The sequence below is a fragment of the Nicotiana tabacum genome, chromosome 17 (genome assembly GCF_000715075.1).
Source record: "Nicotiana tabacum cultivar K326 chromosome 17, ASM71507v2, whole genome shotgun sequence".
NCBI classification, from domain to species: domain Eukaryota; kingdom Viridiplantae; phylum Streptophyta; class Magnoliopsida; order Solanales; family Solanaceae; genus Nicotiana; species Nicotiana tabacum.
Genome location: NC_134096.1, coordinates 151,588,666 through 151,616,346, shown reverse-complemented (window position 1 = coordinate 151,616,346; position 27,681 = coordinate 151,588,666). Strand labels below are relative to the sequence as shown.

The 27,681-nt window shown below is 39.3% G+C and overlaps 1 long non-coding RNA gene across 1 annotated transcript; it reads right to left on the bottom strand.

Moving 5' to 3' along the window:
* Nucleotides 1-5,135: 5,135 nt before the first annotated feature.
* LOC142171456 (uncharacterized) lies at nt 5,136-16,441 on the bottom strand. Its single transcript, XR_012701017.1, has 3 exons — nt 16,197-16,441; nt 15,293-15,388; nt 5,136-5,359 (listed from the first exon to the last, which is right to left on the bottom strand). It is a non-coding gene; the product is annotated as an uncharacterized LOC142171456 (long non-coding RNA).
* Nucleotides 16,442-27,681: the final 11,240 nt, after the last annotated feature.

Here is a 27,681-nt window from a genome sequence, read left to right as displayed (position 1 = left end):
TTAATTAGGTCTTTTTATTCATTACTACTACTATTATTACCTAAACACAAAAACAGACTCGTTCCCTTAAGAAGGTTGTCACGCCATTCATCGCTGGGATGAGTCACCCGGTTCACACAACAACTACCTTTGGAAAGAACCATGGCATTAAGAAAACCAAATAATTATTATCTACTAAAACATAAAGAAAAAACTACTAAATCAAACAAAGAACTAATAAAGAAATAAAAATAAAGAAGCTAATAAGCAAAAAACTAGTGAAAATAGAATGAATATACATAATGAGATAAAGAGAGAGAATATATACATAATAAGAAAAGAGAAAATAATATCAAGTTATTACGGGCCAAATGTCTCATAATGTATCAAATATAATCAATAAAATCCACTCCCCCTCCCCCAAAAAAGATAAGCATTATACCCAATGCTTAACAAAATAAGAGTAAAAGAGGGCATCGGATTTTAGGCCATCAAAAGCATTGTACCCAACTCGTTCTTTTGCGTTTTACGGCCAAAAAATTAGGATTCTGCCCATTCTCATATTTTCGTGTGTTATAGCCCACGCCTTTCGAGTGGATCGGCCCTACGGACACGTATCGCCTAAAAATTTTTCGGGCCATCAAATACGACCTAGGGAACCATAGTCACCGCTCCGCAATCATCGTTCCTCATTTTTTGCGTTTTACGGCCAAAAAACTAGAATTCCGCCCGATTCCCATATTTTCGTGTGCTATAGCCCACGCCTTCTGAGTGAGCCCGGGCCCCCCGAATCCGGATCGCCTAAAAATTTTTCGGGCAATCAAATACGACCTAAGAAAGCATAGTCACCACCCTGCCATGATCATTCCTCATTTTTTGCGTTTTACGGCCAAAAAACTAGAATTTCTCCCGATTCTTATATTTTCGTGTGCTATAGCCCACGCCTTCCGAGTGGGTTGGCCTCCGGACCCAGATCGCCTAAAATTTTTTTGGGCCATCAAATATGACCTAAGGAACCATAGTCACCGCCCCGCCATCATCGTTCCTCATTTTTTGCCTTTTACGGCCAAAAATTAGAATTTTGCCCGATTCTCATATTCTCGTGTGCTACAACCACTCCTTCTGAGTGGGCCCGGGCCCTCCAGACCCGGATCACCTAAAATTTTTCCGGGCCATCAAATACAATCTAAAGAACCATAGTCATCACCCCGCCATGACCATTCCTCTTTTTCTTGCGTTTTACGGCCAAAAAACTAGAATTCCGCCTGATTCTCATATTTTCGTGTGCTATAGCCCACGCCTTCCGAGTGGGCCCATGCCCCCAGGACCTTGATCGCCTAAAATTTTTTCGGGCCATCAAATAAGACCTAAGGAACCATAGTTACCACCCCGCCATGACCGTTTCTCTAATTTTTGCGTTTTACGGCCAAAAAACTAGAATTCCGCCTGATTCCCATATTTTCGTGTGCTATAGCCCAAGCCTTCCGAGTGGGCCCCTACCCCAGGACCATGATCGCCTAAAATATTTCCGCACCATCAAATACTACCTAAGGAACCATAGTCACCACCCCGCCATGATCGTTCCTTGTTTGTTTGCGTTTTACGGTCAAAAAACTAAAATTGCGCCCGATTCCCATATTTTCATGTGCTACAACCCACGCCTTCTGATTGGGCCCAGGCCCCCCAGACTCGGATCGCCTAAAAATTTTCTAGGCCATCAAATACGGCCTAAGGAACCATATTTGATGGCCCCATACCATACCATCCTTGATTGTCATGCCAAGACTATTACCTTAGCGATGCCAGAATTATCGATATTGGAGTGAAAGGGTTCCTCGGTTAGTACATCTAGTCGGGTCATCTCTTTTCTGAAGGCTCGACCTATGGCCGAGAAGGGTTGTTTGTCTTATCTAGCTTATGTTCGGGACACCACTGCAGAGTCTCCGATGATTGATTCAGTGTCAGTAGGGAATAAAAATAGCCCGTAGGCTTAGTAGTCAAGTGAATGTTTCGAACTCGAAGTAATATAGCCCATAGGCGTAATGGTCGAGTGAGTGCTTGATCGAACTCGAAATAAAAGTAGCCCGTAGGCTTAGTAGTCGAGTGAATGTTTCGAACTTGAAGTAATATAGCCCGTAGGCGTAATAGTCGAGTGAGTACTTGCTCGAATTCGAAATAAAAATAGCTCGTAGGCTTAGTAGTCGAGTGAATGATTCGAACTCAAAGTAATATAGCTCGTAGGCGTAATAGTCGAGTGAGTGATTCGAACTTGAAATAATATAGCACGTAGGCCTAATAGTCGAGTGAGTGATTTCGAACTCGAAGTAATGTAGCCCGTAGGCGTAATAGTTGAGCGAGTGTTGCTCGAACTCGTTTATTTACCTTAAGCCTGTTTGCGTAATAAATCTTGGATATAAGATATCGGTAAAGAAAAAAATTTCTTTGCAAGTCATTGTACCTGTGTCCATGTTTTATGTCAGGGCTCGGGCCAACTACATGAGCATGGTTCGTTTTGACCATTTAGCTCTTACAATTTTTCCTATCGGAACCCTGTTGTTATAAAGTAACTTTCTTGCATCGAACTTGATATATTTGAGGCCTAATACCCCCCCCCATTATTCGAGGTCGATTGTAAATAGGCCCCGAATACTGTCGATTTATTTCTAAGTTAGCATGATCAATGGTTGCCTCATTAAAAACCTTGCCAAAAAATCTATTTGGGATAAAATCGGTCTAAGGGAAAAAGAGTGCAACGCATGCTTTCAGACCTAGGCCTTCGTATTGAAGGATCCATCCTAGCTCCTGATCGGACTCCTGTAGGGGTTAGTTTCGAAATGTAAACGAATATGGGAGGGTCGTACCTTAGCAGTAGTATCGTTTTAGGTGCGACACGTTCCAATTGCTTGATAGTTGTTTGCCGTTTATGATACCGAGCTTGTATGATATTTTTCCGACATTTTCGAGAACCTGATACGGTCCTTCCCAGTTCGGTCCTAGTTTTCCTTCGTTAGAATTTCGGGTACCGAGCGTGACTTTTCTTAGCACCAAGTCCCCGAGTTTAAAATGGCGAAGCTTGGTTCTTCGACTATAGTATCTTTCGATTCGCTGCCTTTGGGAGGCCAATTGGACGAGAGAAGCTTTCGTGTTTCATCCGATAATTCGAGGCTAGTGTTCATAGCCTCGTTATTTGACTCTTCTGTTGCGAGTTTAATTTCTTTTAAAAATTAATTAATGTTTCAGTTTGCAGTAGGGATGTTTTAGTTCTATTTGATCCGGGATCTACTTACTCTTATGTGTCATCCTATTTTGCTTCCTATTTGGTCGTGCCTCGTGATTCTTTGAGTGCTCCTGTGTATGTGTCCACACCAGTGGGAGATGCTATTGTTTTAGATCGTGTTTATCATTTGTGTGTGGTCATCATTGGGAGCCTTGAGACTCGTATAGATCTTCTACTTCTCGATATGGTTTATTTTGATGTCATTCTGGGTATGGATTGGTTGTCACCTTATTATGCTATATTAGATTGTCACGCCAAGACGGTGACCTTAGCCTTACTGGGGTTGCCTCGATTAGAGTGGAGAGGGACTCCTAGCCATTCTACCAGCTGGGTTATCTCTTATGTGAAGGCTCGGCATATGGTCGAGAATGGGTGTCTAGCTTATTTGGCTTATGTCCGTGATTCTAGTGCGGAGGTTCCTTCCATGGATTCAATGCCGGTTGTTCGTGAGTTTCCAGAAGTATTTCCTGCAGACCTGTCGGGGATGCCACCCGACAGGGATATTGATTTCTGTATTGATTTGGCTCCGGGCACTCGGCCCATTTCCATTCCGCCATACCACATGGCCCCACCAGAGTTGAAAGAATTAAAGGAACATTTTCAAGATCTGCTTGATAAGGGCTTCATTAGACCCAGTGTCTCGCCCTGGGGTGCACCTGTGTTGTTTGTGAAGAAGAAAGATGAATCGATGAAGATGTGTTTAGATTATCGACATTTGAATAAGGTCACCATCAAGAACAGGTATCCATTGCCGAGGATTGATGATTTGTTTGATCAGCTTCAGGGTGCCAAGGTGTTTTCGAAGATTGATTTGAGATCTGGCTACCATCAGTTGAGGATTAGGGCATCCGATGTCCCTAAGACAGCTTTTCGGACTCGGTATGGGCATTATGAGTTTCTAGTAATGTCATTTGGGCTGACAAATACCCGAGCAACATTCATGGATTTGATGAACCGAGTGGTATTCAAGCCCTACTTGGATTCCTTTGTGATTGTGTTTATTGATGATATCCTGATCTACTCCCACAGTCGAGGGGAGCATGAGCAGCACCTTCGGATCGTTCTTTAGACTCTGAGAGACAACCAGTTATATGCTAAGTTCTCAAAATACGAGTTTTGGTTGAGTTTTCTTGGGTCACGTTGTATCAGCTGAGGGAATTCAGGTGGATCCTAAGACGATTGAGGCAGTTCAGAACTGGCATAGACCCACATCACCTACATAGATCCGTAGTTTCTTGGGATTGGCATGTTATTACTGTCGGTTTGTGGAGGGGTTCTCATCTATAGCAGCCCCGTTGACCAGGTTAACCCAGAAGGGTGCCCCGTTTAGATGGTCGGACGAGTGTGAGGCGAGCTTTCAGAAGCTCAAGACTACTTTGACTATGGCACCGATATTGGTGTCACAAAGTAGCAGCCCACATCCACAAACTAAAAGAGAAAAAGGAGAATAAAAGGAGATATATACGAGACTTTACAGGCTAGAAACCATGATGTTTTCAGCCACCATTTTTAGACTATGGTTCCTTAGGTCGTATTTGTTTAGTTATCAGAATCAACAGATTCGCACGGCAAGAATTCAAGATTGTGAGGTTTCTTAAAGGTTCTGCAGCCTCTCGAAGATAAGTACAGACGTCTCCGTATCGATCTGCAAGACTCTACTAAACCCGCTCATTACTCGTGAGACCTATGTAACCTAGGGCTCTGATACCAACTTGTCACGACCCTAAACTCAAACCTATCGTGATGGCGCCTATCGTGGAACTAGGCAAGCTGAATCATTTCCAAAACAAACCCATATTTTCATTTCAAAGATAATTTCAAAGCTATTTAACATAAAGACCTTCGTAAAGGAGTTCAAATCAAAACAAAGAAATACGGAATGAAAAGCCCCAAACATCGAGGTGTCACTGAGTCATGAGCAACTACTAAAAATCGGTCCGACAACAATAAAACTAACATAATCTGGACAAAATCCAAAATACAACTAAGGGGAGATAAAGAAGGAGAAAACAGGGTTGCGATCGCCAGACAACTACCTTGCTAACTCCAATGATCAGCTACAGGAATATCAGCAGTCGCTACCGTGACCAAAAATACCTGGATCTGCACACAATGTGCAGGAAGTAACGTGAGTACACCAACTCAGTAAGTAACAGAAATAATTAAAGGCTGAGAAGTAGTGATGAGCTAAATGCAAGTACCGTTCATATCACAAAAATTTAGTAAAATGCGGCATGCTTTGTAACCAGAGTTTAAGTCAAATCAGCTTGTTTAAATCAAGTTCAAGTAAATCAATTAGAAATATCTTTTAACAGCTCTCAACAGGGAATCAAAGCAACTATGAGCATGGATGATGAAATTATATACTTCCCCTCGGGCTAATATCATTCAGTCCTCCCAATCACTACAACCTCACAATCCCTTATGCCTCACCATCACTCATGCCTCACAATCGCTCAGCACTCAGCACTCGCACTCAGTAGGTACCTGCGCTCACTGGGGGTGTTCAGACTCCGGAGGGGCTCTTACAGCCTAAGCGCTATAACAAGCCATCTCACGTGCGGCACAGACAACTCATGTGCTATAATATCATATCAGAATCCTCATAGACAACTCATGTCTGAGGTACAATACCTCACAAACAGGCCCTCGGCCTCACTCAGTCATAAACCTCTCCAATCTCTCGGGCTCTAAGAAATCAAAAAAATCAGCCCAAACAACATTAACATGATGCAACAAATAGAATAATAGAAACTGAGCTATGATGTAAGAATGCATGAACATGACTGAGTACGGGATATCAACTAAAGCAGTGAGCGGATAACAAGAAACGACCTCTAAGGATCCAAAGAATACTGGCGTAAAGCCTAGACATGGTATCTAGCATGATTTACAGTAAATCTTCTAAAGAACATAAAGAGCATGTCGCTACAACAGGTTGTTCAACTTTACAGTTGCTACGGGACGGACCAAGTCACAATCCCCCAATGGTGCACGCCCACACGCCCGTCACCTCCAAATAGTCACGTGACATAAAAATTCGGGGTTTCATACCCTCAGGACTAAATTTACAACTGTTACTTACCTTAATCCGAGCAAATCTCTACTCCAAAATGCCCTGGCCTCTCGAATCGTCCTCCGAGCGTCCCGAATCTAGTCACAAGCAGTACAATACCATTAATATATGCTAAAGAAATCAATTCCACAAGAAAACTACTAAATTAGACTCAAAATCCGAAATCGACTCAAACCCGACCCCCGCACCCACGCTTCAAAATCCAACAAAAGTCACAAAACCCGAAATCCCATTCACTCACGAGTCTAATCATATAAAATTCATCAAAATCCGACATCATTTGGTCCTTCAAATCCTCAAATTACACTCTCTAAAATCCCATGCCCTAACCTCTTATTTCACTTCAAATATCTTACTAATTAGGTGAGAAATCAACGGAAAAACACCATAGCTAATAATAATAGAGCTCAAGCAACTTACCTCAGTGAATATCCTTGAATCCCCTTCAAACATTCCCTCAAAAGCTCCAAAGTCCCAGTTAAAAATGTTGGAAATGAGCAAAAATCACGAAGTCCTCAATTTATACATTCTGCCCAGCGAAGCCGCACCTGCGGTCCCTTTTTACGCTTCTGCGACGCCGCACCTGCGGAATTTCCATTGCAGGTGCAGAACTCACTTAAGAGCCCAGGTTCCGCATCTACGGCTAAAATCTCGCGCCTGCGAAAGGGCACCTGCGCATCTCCTTCCGCTTCTGCGAAGCCAGCCAAAATCCTCCTTTACGCATCTGCACCCCAGGTCTCGCACCTGCGGGCTCGCAGATGCGACATCCTTCACGCACCTGCGGTTGCAGCCCACCTTAGCCTTGCCCGCACCTGCGACTTCTCCAAGCGCTTCTGCGCCCTCGCACCTGCGTCTCCCCCTCCGCAGGTGCGAAAATACTAGTAGCAGCACCTTTAGCTGCATTTTTCCAACTTCAAACAAATCTGTTAACCACCTGGAATCACCCCGAGCCCCTCGGGACCTAAACCAACCATACAAACAAGTCATATATCAACATACAAACTTTGTCGAGCCTTCGAATCACTTAAAACAACATCAAAACACCAAATTACCCTCGGATTCAATTCTAAGAACTTCTAAACTTCCGAATTACATAAACGATGCCGAAACCTACCAAACCACGTCCGAATGACCTCAAACTTTACACACACGTCACAAATGACACCAAAAACCTACTCTAACATCCGAAAATCCATTCCGACCCCGATATTAAATTTTTCACTGCCGACCGAATTCGCCAAATTTACAACTTTCGCCAATTCAAGCCTAATTCCACTACGGACCTCCAAATCATATTCCGGACGCGCTCCTAAGTCCAAATCACCTAACGAAACTAATGGAACCATCATAATTCAATTCCGAGATCGTTTACACATAAGTCAACATCCGGTTGACTTTTCTAACTTGAACTTCTAAATAAGAGACTAAGTGTCTTAATCCACTCCGAAGTAAAATGAAGGATTTGACTGATAAATTTTCGGATTGTCATGCCAAAATGGTTTAGTAGTTTACTCTTGATTGAGTACAAGATCTAATTCCCATGTCGTTCACTGTACCGATCATGCCGCAATGCGAGAGTACAAGAATTTATCAAAACCCCTGAACGACTAGTAGAATAAACACTTCATTAGCTAGAAACCTTTCACTTAACTCATTTAAGAAGAAGTATTGCAACGCACAACTGAACTCCCAGCCACCGAAAATACAAGCCTCAAGTCGCGATCTAAACCGCTGTAACTCTTCTGGAATCCATTTACATCATAAGGCCATTAGAATCAAATACCTCCCAAATCAATCAAATTATGGTGGTTGTCAAGCCTCGCACGTACCGCCACAAATCAAATGTATAACTTAACACACTGAAGGAACTGATCATTGCCACCATCATGCCGATTCAACTATTGCTAACCGAACCAACTTCTTCTAATTTACTCTGGACTTACCTTAGAAATAATAATAGCTCCATTCAAAATATAACGAACTCAATCCGCACTCATCCTGAGTGACCCAATTCACGAGACCTCGTTGTCTCAAAACCCACGAACCATCTCATGCCTTCCTCATGCGCACAATGGCATCTCCAGCTGGTACACCCATTCTGCAAGACATTTCGTGAATCCGAAGCTATTTCTTCCTTTCCTCCAATACTGCACCGCATACCCGATGATAACATAGAACACTCCAAGTTCTTAGGCACTGCACTTAAGTTCCTGAACCCATTAGGACCACTGTTGAGAGCCACCCACTCTGACTTGGCCCCGAATATAAGCCAAACTCTAGTGCGCTGCTAGCACGTAAACACCCTATCAAAGAAGAAGACCAAATTCTTTTCCTTGTACATAACCCCCACAAGAAGCATAACTCTGAGTCTTCCCAAAACCTGAACATGAATCGTTAAGGCCAAATATAGCACACATTCCTCAAATCCTTTGCTTGAATTACCACTGATGTTTTCTTTCCTTAGTCGTAATAGCCCACCAATACTCTGATGTTTTCTTCAAGCTTAAGTCTTTTTATGTGCTATAATATATCTTTTTTTGTAAAACAAATTGTTTAACATATACGTGTCAGTGTTTGAATTTCCAAATGCACATCTATAACTGGATAAGGGTGGCTTAATTCAACATTGTGAAACAAATTGGTTAAAGCAATCAACGATCTAAAGTTCTCACAATAATATTTTCTAAGAAATTGTTAGTGAATAATCCTTTTCAAGGTTAATTGGTATTCTTTGTTCACGTGGTGTATATGTAAACCTTTTTTTTCTTTGCTTTTGTTAGGGTGTGTTTAGTATGTTTTCCTAGAAAATATTTTTCTGGAAAATGAGTGATTTTATCAATTATTTTCTTTTGTTTGATTGGTGAGTGAAAAACTTTTTCGAAAAATATTTTTTAGTGTTTGGTTAGAGAGTATAAAATCCCATGTATCCTGTACTCCTTCCCCCCTCCCCCCACCCCTCCCCCGTACTCTATTTTCTTAAAGAATTTAATTATTCTTTTCAAAATTCACACAAACCCAAAAGGAACAACGTTACTTTATCACACAACAACGTTAAAATTTGAGCTCGATAACTAAAAAGAAAATACTTTATTTTATTGAAAAAGAAAGTATCTTTTTACAACATGGAAAGAAATTACTCATTTTGTTGAATGAAAGAGAGGAAGGCCAAGTTGAGAGAGAGGAAGGCTCAGGATTTGGACCAAGTGAGATGCATCAAGGACAAAGATGGTAGAGTATTGATGGAAGATGCCCAGATTAATAGGAGATGACAGACTTACTTTCATAAACTTCTGAATGAAGAAGGGGATCGGGATATTGTGTTATGCGAATTGGAGCATTCCGAGAGTCACCGTGACTTTGGGTACTGCAGGCGTATCGAGGTTGAGGAGGTCGTAGGAGCTATGCGTAAGATGAGTAGGGGCAGAGTGACCGGGCCAGACGAGATTCCGGTAGAATTTTGGAAGTGTGTGGGGAGAGCAAGTTTGGAGTGGTTGACTAGGTTGTTTAATATTATTTTTAAGGGGAAGAGAATGCTGGATGAGTGGAGGTGGAGTACGGTGGTTCCATTGTATAAGAACAAAGGTGATATCCAGAGTTGTAACAATTATATGGGTATCAAATTACTGAGTCATACCATGAAAGTGTGGGAGAGGGTGGTTGAAGCGAGGGTGAGGATGACAGTGTCTGTATCCGACAACCAGTTCGGGTTCATGCCAGGTCGTTCGACTATAAAAACTATACACCTTGTTAGAAGTTGGTGGAACTATACAGAGAGAGGAAGAAAGATCTGCACATGGTGTTTATTGACCTAGAGAAAGCGTATGACAAGGTTCCTAGAGAAATTCTCTGGAGATGCCTGGAGGCAAAAAGTGTGTCGGTTCCCTACATTATGGCGATTAAGGACATGTATGATGGGGCTAAGACTCGGATTAGGACAGTAGGAGGTGACTCTGAGCATTTTCCGGTTGTAATGGGGTTACACCAAGGTTCTGCGCTCAGCCCGTTCTTATTCGCCCTGGTGATGGACGTGTTAACACACCATATTCAAGGGGATGTGCCATGGTGCATGCTATTCGCCGATGGCATAGTTCTGATTGATGAGTCACGAGCTGGTGTTAACGAGAGGCTGGAGGATTGGAGACAGACTCTTGAGTCTAGGGGTTTCAAGCTGAGCAAGACGAAGACGGAATACTTAGAGTGTAAGTTCAGCGCTAAGCCAGGGGAAGAGGGCGTGGATGTGAGGCTTGATTCGCAGGTCATCCCGAGTAGAGGCAGCTTCAAGTACCTTAGTTCGGTTATCCAGGGGGGAGGGGAGATCGACGAGGATGTTACACACCGTATTGGGGTAGGATGGATGAAATGGAGGTTAGCATCTGGAGTCCTGTGTGACAAGAGAGTGCCACCGATACTCAAAGGTAAGTTTTATAAAGGGGTGGTTAGACCGGCCATGATGTATGGGGCTGAGTGTTGGCCCGTTAAGAACTCACATATCCAGAAAATAAAAGTAGCAGAAATGAGGATGTTACGGTGGATGTGCGGGCACACTAGGATGGATAAGATTAGGAATGATGATATCCGGGAGAAGGTGCATGTGGCTCTCATTGATGACAAGATGCGGGAAGTGAGGCTTAGATGGTTCGGACATGTTAAGAGGAGAAGCCCAGATGCTCCGGTACGGAGGTGTGAGCAGCTGATTGTGGATGGCACGAGAAGAGGTAGAGGGCGACCTAAGAAGTATTGGGGAGAGATGATCAGGCAGGATATGGCGAGGCTCCAGATTTTCGAGGACATGACACTTGATAGGAAGATGTGGAGGTCGAGTATTAGGGTTGTAGGTTAGGAGGTAGTTGAGTCGTGCCTTACTTCGTACCATTGTGGAACTAGCCATGTAAGATTTTTGTCTAAGATAGCTATTGGCAATATTGTGGCTTACTATTTCGCTTTTCAGTGCATGTCCTATTTACTAGCTATCGCTTTTGCTTTGCATCTTTCTTCTAGATTTCATGGTGTTCCTATTTTTTTTATGACTGTTGTGGTGATACTAATATTTACTAATATTGTCTCCCTTTGCTTTGCATCTTTCTTCTGGATTTCATGGTATTCCTATTTATCCTATTATTGTTGTTGTGATACTAATATTGTTTTCTTTTTGTCATTTTGTCTTTTTATTTTTTCTTAAGTCGAGGGTCTTTCGGAAACAGCTTCTCTACTCCTTTGGGGTAGGGGTAAGGTCTGCGTACACACTACCCTCCTCAGACCCCATTAGTGGGATTTTACTGGGTTGTTGTTGTTGTTGTTGTTGAATGAAAGAAAATACTTTTCTATATCATGAAAAGAATATACTCAGTTTATTGAAATGAGAAAATATTTTTTCTACATCATGAAAAGAAAGTACTCGCTTTGTTAAAATAAAAGAAAATATTTTTTCTACATCAGGAAAGAAAAAACTTAGTTTGTTAAAATGAAAGAAAATATTTTTCTACATCATGAAAAGAAAGTACTCTTTTTGTTGAAATGAAAGAAAATACTTTTTATACATCATAAAAGGAAAGTACTTGCTTTGTTGGAAAAAAAATATTTTTGCTATTTCAGGAACATAAAATACTTAGTTTGTTGAAATAAAAGAAACTACTTTTTCTACATCATAAAAAGAAAGTACTTATTTTGTTGAAATGAAAGAAATTACTTTTTCTATATCATAAAAAGAAAGTATTCGTTTTGTTGAAATGAAAGAAAATATTTTTTTCAACATCATGAAAAGAAACTACTCATTTTTTGGAAAAAAAAAATACTTTTTCTATTTTAAGAAAAGAAAATACTTAGTTTGCTGAAATACAATAACAACATACCCAATATTATCCCACACCGTAGGGTACTTAGCTTGGTAAAATGAAAGAAAATATTTTTTCTACATCATGAAAAGAAAGCACTCGTTTTGTTGAAATGAAAGAAAATATTTTTTTTCTAGATCATAAAAAAAAAAGTACTCGTTTTATTGAAATGAAAGAAAATAAATACTTTTACTAAATCATGAAAAAAAAAATATTCATTTTGTTGAAATATAAAAAAGTATTTTATTCTTAATAAGTAGTTCTATTATGGTGGGTGGTAAGCGAGGTTGGGGTAGGTGGGGTGTGGTTGGGGGAGGGGTTGGGGGTTGGGTAGTTTGGAGGGGTGAGCTGCTGGGGGTTGGTGGCATGGGAAATATGGTAGAAAAAGTTGAAATAGAGTTTTGAAAAATGTATTACTTCCTTTTGATAGGGAAAACATTGAAAATGAGTTGATAACAAAAATGTTTTCCTATATATTTAAGCCAAGCAAACATGGAAAAATTAAAAAATATTTTTTGTTTTTTTTCATACTAAAAACACCCTTAATCTTGACAGCTCATGACTTAAAAGTTGATAACACAAATTTTCAAATTATTTACATAACTACATAAGTCAAACTAGTTAATTAGTATACTGTTGTACATGTAACCTTTTTCTTCTATGTTGATATTATACAAGCTTTAATCTTGGTAAATCTATACTCCTTTTCTGTTGTTTTCTTTCTTTTTTCCTGGGATAGAGTGGAGGGGAGTTTGCCCCTTTGCGGGAGAAGAGGAAAGGAATATGTTACTATATGATAACGTACCTTGAGAGCAGTGGCGGAGCCAGAATTTTTATTAAGGGTGTCAAAATATAAATAATTAGATATATCGAAAAATTAAGGGAATCAACGTATAGTAAATATATACATAAAATAAAAAAACTTATCTAACAATATAGTGTAATTTTCCGGCGAAGGGTGTCGCTTGATACCCCTGGGTTCAATGTGGCTCCGCCACTGCTTGAGAGTGTTTAATTTCAAATTTAATTTCATAATATGAATTTTTTCACTTTTAGCACACGTCATAAACTATTTACATTCAATAACCAAAAAAGTGTATAAAATTTGTATATTTTTTGTATATATATGTGATGACCCAAAAGGTCATCTTATGTTTTAGAACTCAAATCTGCACTCTTAAGCCTTAAAGAAATCTCATTTTTACCCTTTTCGATTTGCGTGGCAAGTCCGGGCAGGTTTTCGAAAAGCTTTTATGTTGAAAACTAATGAAAATAAGAATTTTTGCCTTAAAAGTTAATTTTAGTTGATTTCGGTCAATATTTTTGGTAAACGGGCCTGGATCCGTATTTTGACAGTCCCAGTGGGTCTGTATCGAATTATGGGACCTGGGCGTATGCCCGGAATTAAATTCGGAGGTCCCTAGCTCAAGTTATAAATTTTTTTATGAAAATTAATTATTTTTAAAAATTGATTGATATTTAGCATTGTTAGTACCGAGTCCGTATTTTGATTTCAGAGCCCGGTACAGGTTCATTATGATATTTAAGACCTGTCTGAAAAATTTGGTGAGAAAAGAGTTGATTTGACGTGATTCGGACCTTCGGTTGAGAAAATAGTAATTTAAAGTGTTCTTGAGAATTTCATTCGATTTGGTGCTAAATTCGGAGTTTCAGGTGTTATTTTGGCAATTTGATCGTGCGAGCAGGTCCGTATGATGTTTTTAGACTTGTGTGCATGTTTGGTTTGGAGCCCCGAGAGCTCGGGTGAGTTTCGGATAGGCCACAGGATATTTTGGACTTTGAAAATCTGGTATTTTGCTGCAGCAGGTGTTCTGATATGTCCTTCTTCGCGTTCGCGAAGGTACTCTCGCGAACACAAAGAGTAAACTGGACAGCTGAGGATTTCTTCTTTGCGAAGATCCATAAAATTGTACTAAAAAGATTTAAGGCAATTGGGGTTCGACGAGCCGGGCCCACGCGATTTCGCGTGGGCTATAGCACACGAAAATCAAACAATCGGAAAGAAATTTCAATTTTATGGCCGTAAAACATCAAAAACAAAGGAACAGTAACGACGGGGTAGTGACTATGGTTCCTTAGGTCGTTGTTGATGGCCCAGAATAATTTGAGGCAATCCGGGTCTGAGGGGCCGGGCACACGCGGAAGCCGTGGGCTATAGCACACGAAAATTAGGGAATCGGGCGGAATACTAATTTTATGGCCGTAAAACGCCATAAAACGAGGACCGGTCATGGCGGCACGGTGACTATAGTTCCTTAGATCGTTGTTGATGGCCCGAAAAAAATTGAGGCAATAGGGATCCGAGGTCCGGGCCTACGCGGAAGGAGCGGGCAATAGCACATGAAAATCAGGGAATCGAGCGAAATTCCACTTTAATGGCTGTAAAATACCAAAAACGAGGAACGGTCATATTGGGGCGGTGACTATGGTTCCCTAGGTCATTTTTTGATGGCCTGAAAAAATTTGAGGCAATCAAGGTATGGGGGGCTGGGCCCACGCGAAAGGCGTGGGCTATTACACTCGAAAATGAGGGAATCAGGCGGAATTCATTTTTTATGGCCGTAAAACGCCAAAAAATGAGGAACAGTTATGGCGGGGCACTGAATATGTTCCTTTGGTCGTTTTTGATGGCCCGAAAAAATTTGAGGCGATCCGGGTCCGAGGGGCCAATAGCACACGAAAATCAGAGAATCAGGCGGAATTTCAATTTTATGGTCGTAAAACGGCAAAAAATGAGGAATCGTCACGCGCTGGGCGGTGACTATGACTCCTTAGATAGTTTTAGATGGCCCGAAAATATTTGAGGCGATCCGGGTCAAATATTTTTTCGGTAAGGTATCACCGAGATACTTTAGGAGTTTCCTTTTCGTGTGTAATGATAATGATAATACTGGACTATAATAGTATATTTGCTAACAACAACCAAGCACCGGAATACTTCTCGAGCATTTTATCTGATAGATATGTTCTGCTCACCCCAGGATGGTGCAACTCCTAAAGTATCTCGGTGGTGCAGTAAGTATCATATTCTATTACAAAATGAAACTCTACAAGTACATGTCATTATCAGCTTTCGACAAATTAAGAGAATGAGAGAGGACTATTTACATGGCCGCAAGTAAGTTTGCACGCTATAGCATGACTAGCTTCATGAATAAACACGGTAACAAGCTTGAAAGGTAGTAGTAGCACTGCCCTCCAAAGCTGCAAGAAACAAACAACAGAATGGTCACAGATAGAGCACTAAGTCACAACAGCTTAAATTTCCAAAAAGTAGAAGACAAGTAAACTTGACCAGTTGATAATTTACCATAACTACAACATTGAGACACCACGGACAGTTAAAAAGTTGGTGACAATCAAATCAATCCATTGTTATGGATCCAAATCGGAAAAAGGAATGATCCGTCGGGGTCAGGATTGCTCTCTGATAATGGATCATATTGTACCAATATCAACATATTAAATCTTGAACACCCTTAGCTAAATTCTTGGCTTCACCATTGTTGGGCACTCAATTAATCCTTGATTAGTTCTTTTACACTAGTTTTACTTGTTTAAAGCATCAACTCCTAGCTGGTCTCCCCCACCCCCCCACCCCATTTCACCCCATGGAAGGAGGAAATAACACATCAGTGGACTTCCTGAGGTTCGAATTTATGAGAGACAATAAGGTAAATGGTACGTACTGCATAAGAATGTGCAGATGAAAAGAGGCTAAACACAATTCACTGCTTAAGAAAAACTATAGTTCAAGTGGTATACTCAATATGCTCTTTGGTTGGGGGATTGTGGAGAAAATTCTACAATAAGCAACAAATAAAGGGGAAAACAGAGCACCCATAAAGAGGGAAAGGATCAAGCCTAGCGACGCACATAACATTTCCACAATTGAGATCCATTATTAAGATATCCAAGAAAGTATTCCTTATCATAAAGATAGCACTTTTCCTTGAATATGTGAGAGTATGAATGTGATAGAAAAGAAAAAGGGAGAAGCAAAGGGAAGTACAGCAAGAATGACAACGGAGCAAACGCCGAGAGTGGGGAGAAAAACGACTTGTTCATGCTTGCAACAATGCTTCAGCTCCCAATTTGGCATGCCTTTAGAAAGAGTCTTGTTTCAAACTGGTATTTGCAGGGGCAAAGGGATCAAGTATCTTCTTTTCTCAAGTGGGTGTGAGTGAGCGACTTTTAAAAGTGGCTATATTCCCTTTCCCCAGCATAAAAAGCAAAGCAATATGGAGAAAGATGATGAGCAGCAGTTGGTGAACTTTTACATAAAAAATTAGTGGCTTTCCTTTATATATTTTTAGAGGATATTGAGAAAAGAGTATAAAAAATGAAAGTTGAGGTGAAGCATTAGTATTACTAAAGCTTAAGTAATGATCTGACAAAGAAAAGAAAGGGATCTCATGGATTGGACAGGATTAAAATACCCACACAAAGTGAATCACATTGGGATGCCGTGAGATACGGTTATGAAAGCATGGTATCGCCCCGGGTGGATCAGTCTAGTCATTTCAGATGTTCCTCAATGAAACGTGAACCCTAGCAGCAGTGTTACATAAAAGGTTAAGTTATCAAGGGTAGATAGTAGATCAATATTGGGGTGAATCAACAATGGATGGATAAAAGTTATAAAGTTTGAGATGAGATTAGGCCGTCATTTTCGTGTGTTTTGTTTTTCATTTTCTGAGGAAGGTTCGTAACACCTTTTCGGTTGTCTAGTTAGTTACGTGGGTTGAGTAGTTCTTTCGAGAGTTCATTTTTCGTATGTATCACATTCAAGTTTGTAGCTTATTGGCACATTATTGCATCACATGAGACTTTTGGCAGCATCTGAGGTGGCTTATTGCCTGAACAGTTTATATTGAGAGAGACGGGATTATTGGACCTCGGGTCAGTATGATCAGATCAGTATGAGGCATAGTTAAAGAATAAGCATCGATATTCAGTCCAGAATGAAGTAATAGTTCTTGTCAAGGGGAGAAACTCAATGAATGGTTGACTCGGTAGTTGGTTGTAAATTTCTACGCATCTTTTCCGCTGCGACAGCATTTCAAGAGTTGGAACCAGACTTATATATGTCATGAGGTGCATGGTGAGCATCAGGTTCGTGGAATTTCGGCTATTGTTATCAGAGGATGTTATTATGGTCATGTGAATTATGCGGTGCATGGTGTGAATTCAGTAAAGAGATGCAGTCATGTTTTGGTATATTGTGTGGTGATTGATACAGTGATCGTACGTTGGAAACATGCCTGACAGAAGATTCCGGATGTTGGAATTTGGCTCTAAGGCTAATTTGACTATGCAAAGAGGGGAATCTTCAGATTTACTCGAGCCAGTGTACTCAACTAAGTTATGGTAGCACGGGTAGGTGCATGAGGTGTTAAGCAGTGATTTCAAACAACTTCAGAGCAGTTCTTAGCACGTTCGAGGACGAACGTATGTTTAAGTGGGAGAGAATGTAATGACTCAACCAGTCATTTTGAGCTCTAGCGCATCGTTCGGTGATTTGAGGCCATGAGCAGCTTCACTTCAGGTATTATGACTTGTACGCATGGTCGGGATTGAATTTCGATAAGTTTGGAGTTGAATTGGAAAGAAAATTCTTATTTCGAAAGCTTTAAATTGGAAGAATAGACTAAGATTGAATTTTTAGAGTAAACGGCCTCAGAATCGGGATTTGAAGGTTCCAGCAGGTTCGTATGATGATTTTGGACTTGGACATATGTCCGGGTCGTTTGGATGACCCGAGAGGGCTAATTCAAATGAGGAACGGTCATGGGCGGGGCATTGACTATGGTTCCTTAGGTCGTATTTGATTGCCCTGAAAAATTTAAGGAGATCCGGGTCCAGAGGGGCCCGACCCACTCGGAAGGCGGCACACGAAAATACGGTAATCGGGTTGAATTCTAGCTTTTTGGCCGTAAAACGCAAAAAAAGAGGAACGGTCATGGCGGGGCAGTGACTATGGTTCCTTAGGTCGTATTTGATGGTCCGGAAAAATTTTAGACGATCGGGGTCCGGGGGACCGGCCCCACTCGGTAGGCGTGGGCTATAGCACACGAAAATATGGGAATCGAGTGAAATTCTAGTTTTTTGGCTGTAAAATACAAAAATACGTGGAACGGTCACGGCGGGGCAGTGACTATTTTTTCTTAGGTCGTATTTGATGGCCCGGAAATTTTTTAGGCGATCCGGTTTATGGGGGCCGGGGACCACTCGGAAGGCGTAGGCTATAGCACACGAAAATATGGGAATCAGACAGAATTTTTATGTTTTGGCCGTTAAACGCAAAACAACGAGGAACGGTCATGGCGGGGTGGTGACTATGGTTCCTTAGGTCGTATTTAATGGCCCAATTTTTTTTTAAATGATCCGGTTCCGGGGTATCCGGGCCCACTCGGAAGACGTGCACACAAAAATATGAAAATCAGGCGGAATTCTAGTTTTTTTGTCGTAAAACGCAGAACGACGACGAACGGTCATGGCGGGGCGGTGACTATGGTTCCTTAGTTCGTAATTGATGGACCGGAAAATTTTTAGGCGATCGGGGTCCTGGGGGCCCGGGACCACTCAGAAGGCGTGGGCTAGCACACAAAAAAATGAGAATCGGGCAGAATTCTAGTTTTTTGGCCGTAAAACGCCAAACAATGAGGAGTGGTTATGGGAGAGGTGACTATGGTTCCTTGGCTCGTATTTGATAGCCTGGAAAAATTTTAGGTGATCGGGGTCCGGGCGGCCCATATCCACTCGGAAGGCGTAGGCTATAGCATACGAAAATATGAGAATCGGGGAGAATTTTAGTTTTTTGTCCGTAAAACGCAAACAAACCAGGAACAGTCATAGTGGGGCGGTAACTATGGTTCCTTAGGTCGTATTTCATGGCTCAAAAAAATTTTAGGGGATCGGAGTCCGGGGGCCCCGGGCCCACTTGGAAGGCGTGGGCTATAGCACACAAAAATATGGGAATCACGCGAAATACTAGTTTTTTGGTCGTAAAATGCAAAACAATAAGGAAAGGTCATGGCGGGCCGGTGACTACATTTCTTTAGGTTGTATTTGATGGCCCGGGAAATTTTAGGCGATCAGGGTCAGGGGGACTCAGGCCCACTCGGAAGGCGTAGGCTATAGCACATTAAAATATGGAAATCAAGCGGTATTCTAATATTTTGGCCGTAAAACACAAAACAACGAGGAACGGTCATGGAGGGCAGCGACTATGGTTCCTTAGGTCATATTTGATGGCCCGAAAAATTTTTAGGCGATTCGGTTCTGGGGGGCCCGCGGCCACTCGGAAGGCATGGGCTATAGCACACAAAAATATGGGAATCAGGTGAAATTCTAGTTTTTTGGCCGTAAAGCACAAAAAATGAGGAATGGTCATGACGAGGCGGTGACTATGGTTCCTTAAGTCGTATTTGATGGCCCAAAAATATTTAGACGATCTGGGTCCGGGGGGCCTGCCCACTCGGAAGGCGTGGGCTATAGCATACGAAAATATGGGAATCGTACGGAATTCTTTTTTTTTTACCGTAAAATGCAAAAAAAGAGGAACGGTCAAAGAGGGGTGGTGACTATGATTCCTTAGGTCATATTTGATGGTCTGGAAAAGTTTAGGCGATCCGGTTCCGTGGTGCACCGGACCACTCGAAAGGCGTGGGCTATAGCACACGAAAAAATGGGAATTAGACGGAATTCTAGTTTTTTGGCCGTAAAACGCAAGAAATGAGGAACGGTTATGGCGGGGCGGTGACTATGGTTTCTTAGGTCATATTTGATGGCACAAAAATATTTTAGGCAATCCGGGTCCGGAGGGCCCGGGCCCACTCGAAAGGCGTGGGCTATAACACACGAAAATAGGAGAATCAGGCAAAATACTTCTTTTTTGGCCGTAAAATGCAAAAAAAAAAAGAAGAACGGTCAAGGAAGGGGGACGACTATGGTTCCTTAGCTCATATTTGATAGCCCCAAAAAATTTTAGGTAATCGGGGTCCGGGGCTCGGACCCACTTGGAGGCGTGGGTTATAGCACATGAAAATATGGGAATCGAGCGAAATTCTAGTTTTTTGGCCGTAAAACGCAAAAACAATGAAGAACGGTCATGGCGGGGCGGTGACTATGGTTTCTTAGGTCGTATCTGATGGCCCGAAAATGTTTTAGGCGATCCGGGTTTGGGGAGACCGGGCCCACTCGGAAGGCGTGGTCTACATGAAAAAATATAGAAATCGGGCGGAATTCAAATATTTTTGCCGTAAAACGCAAAAAAAGGAGTAACGGTCATGGCAAGGCAGTGACTACGGTTTCTTAGGTCGTATTTGATGGCCCGGAAAATTTTTAAGCGATCCAGGTCCGGGGGCCCGGGCCCATTCGGAAGGCGTGGGTTATAGCACACGAATATATGGGAATCGGGCGGAATTCATATTTTTTGGTCGTAAAACGCAAAATAACGATGAAAGGTGATGGCGGGGCGATGACTATGGTTCCTTAGGTCGTATTTGATAGCATGAAAAAATTTTAAGCTATCCGATTTCGGGGGGGGGTTTTTGCCGTAAAATAAATAAAAGGAGGAACGGTCATGGAAGGGCTGTGACTATGGTTCCTTAGGTTGTATTGGATGGCCCGAAAAAAGTTTAGGCTATCCGGGTCCATGGGACCTTGGCCCACTCGGAAGGCGTGGGCTATTGCACACAAAAATATAGGAATCGGGTGAAATTCTAGTTATTTGGCCGTAAAACGCAAAACAACGTAGAACGGTCATGGCGGGGCGATGATTATGGTTTCTTAGGTTGTATTTGTTGGCCCGAAAAAACTTTAGGTTATCCGGGTCAGAGGGGCCCGGGCCCACTCAAGGTGTGGGCTATAGCACACGAAAATATAGGAATCGGGAGTAATTCTAGTTATTTGGCCGTAAAACGCAAAAAAACGCGGAACGGTGATGGCAGAGAGGTGAATGTGGTTCCATAGGTCGTATTTGATGGCTCGAAAATAGTTTAGGCGATCAGGGTCAGGGGGTGACCGGTCCACTCGGAAGGTGTGGGCTATATCACACGAAAATATAGTAATCGGATGAAATTCTAGTTTTTTTACCGTAAAACCCAAAACAAGAGGAAAGGTCATGGCGGGGCGGTTCCTTAGGTCGTATTTGATGGCCCGAAAAAACTTTAGGCTATCACCGCGAGAGCCTTCATGATTTATTTTAAACAAAAAATATTTTTTCCGAAATAGTATCCCGCGTTTTAGCCATCCTTATCACACCGCATGACTTCTAGTAGTTTTCCCTACTAGCCACGCGTATCAAGCCATCCTTATCTCACCGCATACGTTTTAACACCCAAACCTTATACCACCGCATGCATATCAATATCATAATATATCACAATTTACACCTCAAGTGCCCAAATATTTTAATTTGCCAAAATAAATCAACAATAATATTTTTTTTCACAATAAAGAGCTCACAGCTCCATCACAATGAGTACGAAAATCTCACCAAAATATTCGGGAATAAATAACTCAACAAAATAATATTTCAAAATTTTAATACGTTGCTTAAATTCCAAAAGAATGTTAGGCATTCCGGAGAGCCAGTGAGATAAAGCAAGTGGAGCTAAAAGTGAAGGAACGTTTTGAAGAAGTTTTCATAGTAATGTGATAGACAAAAATATTAGCAGGAGAATAAGAAGAAAGTAAATGAAGCATACGACTAGTTGAATTTTGGGTCATGACAGTTTATATGCATCATAATATTCACATGCCTCTTATGTTCCTTGGGTGCATATCTAAAGCTATAGTGTGCATGCATATTTTAAAAATACCATGAGAATCGAAATAAGTTGCTATTTGGTTGACTCATTTATTTGCAGAAAATGTCCGAAACCAATACTGAGAATCGAAATAAGTTGAAGTGTCCGCACACTACTGGCAGAACACCTTTTGCTCTAATTCGCGAGGTTTGATATTTTCTCTTCTTTTTTTTTATTAGGAACTTGCTAACTTTACATGGAAAGATTCTTATACTAGTTTTCATGTAACTAGGCAAAAAAGAAGAAAATCTCTGATACTTCGGATACTCTATCAAGTAAGGACATCTTTGTAGCTACAAGAAAGAAAATTTGACCGAGTATACAAAAGCTCATATGACAATGCGATTAGTAAAATTGTAAGAAATTTCTAATTTAAAGTTTGTCGTGATTATTTATTTGTTCTTAATTAATGATTCAATTTTATTTACTTAAACTCTTTTCTCTCGCGTTTGGTTTGTAGGCTGAAATGTAGAGACTACAATCAACTCAAGAAAGTGAAGATGGCTGTCATTCAGTTGACGCTTTTGCATCAGTCATGGGACCTGAACATCCAGGTCGCGTGAGATTGTATGGATGAGGGGTTACCAAGACTGTCTTAATAGGAAAAATAGGGAATCTTGGATCTTCTTCTGATGCTGCTGATGAGAGGATGCAGCAGAAAATGGAGGAAATGGAAGAGAGGATGCAACAAAGAATGCTAGAAAAGTTGAACAAACAAAAGGATGCTATGGAACAACATATTACAATGAACATTGTCGCACGACTTCAGCGTCTGAACCCAGAATTGCAACTTGATCCTGACATGCTAAGGTTCGTAGAAGCTTCCTCTGCACAACAAGTTGTTGTTCAACTAAACAATCGACCATCTGTTGGTAGTAACAATTAAGGTCAGTACTTACCAAATGTTATACATCTTCTTCTATTTCTTCTTCTTCTACCACTTCTCTCTGTCTCGCGCGCAAAGTCTAAATAGTTTTTTTTTACTTTCCCTATGGCACTTAGTCACGCAAATGAAAAGAGAATACCTAACATTTGGAATAGTTGCCAAATGTATGGCCTGTGCCTTGTGGTATTTGGCACTTGATAGTGATATTTTTTGTGTTGTTGACTGCCTTGTTGGCTTATTAGTTGTTGCCATTAAGTTTATTTGTTGTGCTGCTCTTTATGTGTTGGCAGTGGTATTAAGTTTTTTGTTTGGCAAGTGTTTGGTTGGACTGCTGTAGTTTACTAGTTTATGATGTTTGGTATTAAGTGGCCTCTGTTTGGTAGGTGTTTGGTTGGACTGTTGTAGTTTACTAGTTGTTATGCTGCTCTTTATGGTTTTTCAGTTTTGATTCTTAGGATTGAATTGTTTTCCATTAAAGAGATGATTGGTTTTTATTATGGATATAATCTAGTGAATTGGGTCTCTTTTTATGGTTGAATTTTTCATGTTTTTGACATTTTTTAGATTATGTTGAATTATATCAAATCCATTTTTGGTTTTGAAACGAGTAGTTCTCTTGAAGAGTAATGGCTTTATTTATCCTCTTTTGTAGGTGGAGTAAATCAAAAAATGAAAGAAGATGATGGAAGTGAAGAACTAGACCTTACTTGAGGTGAATTTTGAATTGCTATAGATGAATGTTCTATAGGAATCTTTTGTTATCAATATTTTTGAAACTTACTCTCTTGAAATGTATTAAACTTATGCATTTGGGATAGAACATTTGCTTTATGGATAATTTATATTATTAATAGTTTCATTTTATGATTTATTTAAATTTTAGTGTTATTATAATTTATTATATATATAAATATTTATTTATAACATGGGCTATATTTTTGTTTTAATTGAACTGTTACAATAGCCTACCAGAATCGTTGCAATAGGACACAAATGACGTTCCATTATACAATACAAACCGTTGCAATAGGTCCTATAAATCGTTCCAAAATGATCTATAAATTGTTCCAAGACAAATAAAACCGTTACGATAGCTTAAAGAAACCGTTGTTATATCCATACATAACCGTAACAAAAGCTTACATAAGTGTTGCATTAAATAATATGGTAACGGTTAAGAACCATTGCATACACAATATAGTAACGGTTTTAAACCGTTCCAATTAGAAAAAATAATCGTTCCAACAGAGAAAGGGAAAACCGTTGCGATAGACGTATCTATAACCACAGTGATACAAACCGTTGCAAGAACCGTTTCCATAGACCTATTGGCACGTGGGCTGATGGAACGGGCTGTAAATTGTTCCAATATTTCTATGGCAACGGTTATACAGTCTGTGGGAACGGTTTTTCATGCGTTACCGTAGGCTTATTTTTCAGTAGTAAACAAAGGATCAATAATACCAAAGTTAATACATAAATTATTTTCTCTAATATATCCTACCAAACAATTCCTTAGGAGTATTCTTTTACTTATATACTATTATCTTATTAATATTTGTAACATGCATTTTATATTTATTCTCATCATATAAAATTGGAGTTAATATGCATGAGTTTATATTAAAACCAAAGAGTGCTTAGTCGTACATATATCATTAATAAGATATGATTTTAGACACCTTCGTGTAGACTTCACTGGATAATACTAACCTCTGTGTTTATAATATGAAATATCGATCACATATTAAATGGGTTGTTGATTACAAATTCTGCTAAAATTTTGATTCAATTGACTGTATTTTCTACTTATACTAGTTACGATTAGCCCGGACTGTGCCGGGCCAAACAACTATAGTCAAAGGTAAAACTTTTATGTGGCGTCTAGTTTTATGTCACCCATTGAATTTATACCACTTTTAAAAAAATTTAACTGATACCCAATTTTTAGATAACTTGAGATACATACACTTTTCTCTTCTTCTCTACTGATGTTTTCTTCGTTCTTCTTTGTGCTTAGAGTTTCTTCTTCTTCGTAGTTGCAAAATGGGTATGTTAAATTTGTTGTTGATTCGACAAATTGATGATTGAGATTTGTTCTTTATAATATTTGAAAGTTATGTTTCAAATTTGAGCTTATTTGGAGTAGATTTGGGCATTTGATAGATTTGGTCTTTCCTTTTTTCTTAAACTATGTGCCCAATTAAATAGGTACATAAATTGAAACGGAAGAAGTAATTTTTATTCCCTCTGTCTCGTTTTATGTAACATATTTCTTTATTTAGTATGTTTTAAAAAAAAATGATATCTTTTTATATTTAAGAATAATTTAAATTTAAAGTTTTTATTTTACTCTTAATAAAATAATTTCAGGCCATAGAAATATTTATAACATATTTTAGACCACAAATTTTAAATTTTTTAATTTCTTTCTTAAATAATATATACAGTCAAACATCATCATATAAATTGGAACGAAGGAATTAACATATTTATAAGGTGATATAAACAAAGTTAAATTTTTTGTTATTTGTGAATACGAAGAGTAAATTTACCTCGTTTGTACTTGCACATGCTATTTTACTATTTATAATATCGTGTTTTATTTGTTAAGGATTTATTAATTAAAATTAATTTTTTGTATATTTATTCACAATATAAGTAAGGTAAAGAGTAGTATGTACCTAAGAAAATTACTGGGAAGTGATTTAAACGAAAGTAACTCATGTGTCTGGTCCATTTGCGGGAACAATGATTTTGGTCAATCCTTCTTGCAAAATTAGGATGATAACATCACTTGTGGTTTAAATTGCAAATACAAATATTTTGTTTTTCCTTTTTTATTCTATAATTTTATATTACAAAGTTTAACATTTTTTAATTAATATCTAATGGCGTTGAATAATGACTTTTTCTTTTATGATTAAAGTTGGCTGAAAAACGGTTTAGCTATTATACTCTTCGTAAGATTTTACTCATATTCGATCATTTCTCATTGCAAATCACGTACCATAGTTACTATTTTTTAAAATTAAAGTACGCCAAAGTGAATAGCGGCCTTGTGGGCGCAGAGGTGTGGTTAATAATTGTGGGGACATAGGTGAGCTGCATTCTATATTACGATCCGCAACTAACAGAATCTCCTTCGGAGTTATTATATTCCTCCTGTCTAATTTGTATTCTAGACAGATGCTGTATTTTATTTTTAATTCCCTAATAAATGCTCATGCACTTGTGACACCGGGTTTTGGGAATGGTTGTGAATTGTTTAGAAATTTAGCTGCAAAAATATTTATCATTCATTGTATGAGTTTTATCTTTACAATTTCATTGAAGAAATGTATTTTTTTTTATTTCAAAAATACTAAAATGGGTAATTAAGTTAATTGATTATGGTTGGCTTGCCTGACAGTGGTGTCCGGTGCCATCACGACCTTTTTTTTTTTTGGATTTTGGGTCGTGACAAATGCTCTCTGTTGGGATTATGAGTATATCTACTCAGTCTACACACATCATAGGCTATATCAGGCCTTGTAAAATTCATTAAATGCACCCGACTCCCAATAATCTGCGCATATTTAGACTGAGCAACTGGGTCACCATTATTCTTTTTCAACTGAGAGTTAGCATCAAAAGGAGTGCTCACAGATGCGACATTACAATATTCAAACTTTTTAAAAAGTCTCTCAACATAATGTTCTTGTGACAACATTATTCCATCTTCACTCCTTATAACTTTAACTCCCAATATTGTATTTACTTCACCCAAATCTTTCATATCAAAATTAGCAGACAAAAATAATTTAGTACTTTGCACAATATTTAAACTTGTACTAAATATAAGCATGTCATCAATATATAGACATATTATCACATAATCATTGCTTACCGCTTTAGTATAAACACATTTATCCACTTCAACTGATGAAAAATAGTCTCTCAGTAAGACTTGTTCAAATTTCTCATACCACTGCTTAGGAGCTTGTTTAAGGCCATAAAGAGATTTAATTAATTTACAAACTTTATTTTCTTGTCCAGGAAAGACACAACCTTCAGGTTGAACCATATAAATTTCTTCTTCTAAATCACCATTTAGAAAAGCAGTTTTGACATCCATTTGGTGGATAAAAAGCATACAGATTGAAGCTAAGGCAATTAAAACTCGAATAGAAGAAATTCTAGTCACTGGTGCAAATGTATCAAAATAATCTATATTTTATTTTTTGAGAAAATTCTTTTGCTACTAACCGACCTTTATATTTATCTAAAGATCCATCAGGCTTAAATTTCTTTTTGAAAATTCATTTACAACCAATAAGCTTTGCACCAAGAGGTAAATCAATTAAAATTTATGTGTTATTTTTTAAAATAGAATCGATTTTAACTTTTATTGCCTATTTCAAATATTTAGCATCTGAAGAATATATAGCTTCAAAATAATTTGATGGTTCATTATCGACAAGAAAAAATTGAAAATCATTTTCATAAGAAAAATATTCTATCCTAGGCCTTTTGCTCCTTTTCAGTTCCTCATTAGAGGTAATTTCACTATTTGTTTTAACAGATGTATGAGAAATTTTATCAGACAATGGATAAATATATTTAAAGAACTCAGCATTCTTTGTCTCAATTATAGTATTGTAATCAAGCACATCACTTTTTAAAACAAGAAATCTATATGCAGCACTAAGTTCAGCATATCCAATAAGCATACAATCAGAAGTTTTGGAACCTATTTTTCTCTTTTTAGGTTTAGGCAAAAGAACTTTAGCAAGGCACCCCTACATTTTTAAATA